Consider the following 1,969-nt stretch of genomic DNA (forward strand, 5'->3'; position numbering starts at 1 on the left):
GGTGGGGTCTCACCACAGCAGAGCAGAGGGGCAGAATCCCCTCCCTCGACCTGCTGGCCACGCTTCTTTGGATGCAGCCCAGGATACGATTGGCCTTCTGGGCTGCGAGCGCACATTGCTGGCTCATGTCCAGCTTTTCATCCACCAGGACCCCCAAGTCCTTCTCGGCAGGGCTGCTCTTAATCCCTTCATCCCCCAGCCTGTACTGATACTGGGGGTTGCCCCGACCCAGGTGCAGGACCTTGCACTTGGCCTTGTTGAACCTCATGAGGTTCACACAGGCCAACTTCTTGAGTTTGTCCAGGTTCCTCTGGATGGCATCCCGTCCCTCTGGCGTGTCAACCGCACCACCAATAATACAATCCCAGTTTCGGTTTCAGTTATTTCTCAGACACCAGGCTCATTCTCTCTAGCGTGTATATCAAAATCAATAAGCAGTAGGCATGATTCACACTTCTAAGGTTCAATTTATATTTACATTATTAAAATAAGAATTGAAATAAAAACAGAAGTGTCATACTACTATGCTGTTCAGGATTTAATGAAAAACTTCATGGAAATAAAACAATAACAACAGTACTTTTATGGGTGCGTGTATATATATATGTATTTGGCAACATGGTCTCTAACACTATTTATAACCTTCATATCATCTGGTTTTGGCTATTTACCAGTGCCAGGGTGATTCATTAGCTTCAGTTTGGCAAGAACTTGACAGTGTGAACAAGTTTTAGTCATTTTTCTTTCATAATCTGTTAAGAAGTGTGAGATGACAAGACCATTTTTTATAGTTCAATAATGCCTGATAGAATAATAAGACACAAACATTTTTGTGTTGTATACAGTTGTCTAGCAGGGAGGAAGAAAGGAAATATTTTCAGCATAAGAAGAGAATTTCGTAAGTTGTAAATTTTACTGAGGTATGTACTAAGTGTCTTTATTCTACTTTCTAGCCCAAAGCAACACCCTGCCACTTAGAATGTATTATATGGCAGAGACTATCAAACCTCTTTACAAGCAGTAATAAAAGCCCATCCTAGTGAGATTAACAGTAAAAACCCATTTCACAGATGCATAAACTGAGGCTGAAAGGAACTTTCCTAAGATCACAAAGCAATCAACAGAAGCTACTCCTAAATTTTTAATCTAGAACTATGTTGTTTCTCAGGTTTACTGTTTCTATTATAACTAACTGCCTGAATTTGTTAAGTGGCAAAGTTGAATATGATATTATGGAAGACTCTAGTAAAGAGCCCTTGGAACCAGTGAAGTTCCATGCCCCAAACAGTAATTGAAAATAAACCTTTTTTCAGAAATTGACTTTTTTACAGTATTCCTTTTTTCTGTTATTTTCACGGATACATGATAACACTGTGCCTGGAAGGACAAATCAAAGGTAAAGACTTACATGAGGGCTTTGAGTCTCTTCGATGACACAATATGCAGTAATATTGTATTAGTTTCACAATACCTACCTTTACGAGCATACTGAATAACTCAATCACTTTTTTAATATCTCTGCACATTATACTACTTTTATTATAGGACTGATGCACAGTTTCAGGTTTTTTACTCAAGTATAATACCAATTGAAAACAATAATGGCTACACTTACTGAATTTGTTTCATTTTGTAGACCACTATATGTAAAAAATAGTTGTATTTCATTTTCTCTTTTATAGTCTTGAGCATCATCTTTGAATACTGCTTTCTGTTACAACAGAGCATAAAATGAAATTCTTTCAGCACAGTAGTTCAGTATACCTTACTGATTTCACTGGTATTGGAAATAAATATGCCTTCCAGCTATTTCTTTTGTCCTGAACCTCCCTTTAACAGGGCTGCTGGAGGGATACTCAGGCAGGGGTCCTAGAAGTTTTCAAAGAGGGAGCAAGACTATACAGCAAAGATCCTTTTAGAAACAGACATGTCAAACAACATTTGCGTAAAATCGGTAACTGAAGATTTA

The sequence above is a fragment of the Aptenodytes forsteri genome, unplaced genomic scaffold, assembly GCF_000699145.1.
Source record: "Aptenodytes forsteri isolate BGI_AS27 unplaced genomic scaffold, ASM69914v1 Scaffold119, whole genome shotgun sequence".
Taxonomy (NCBI): Eukaryota; Metazoa; Chordata; class Aves; order Sphenisciformes; family Spheniscidae; genus Aptenodytes; species Aptenodytes forsteri.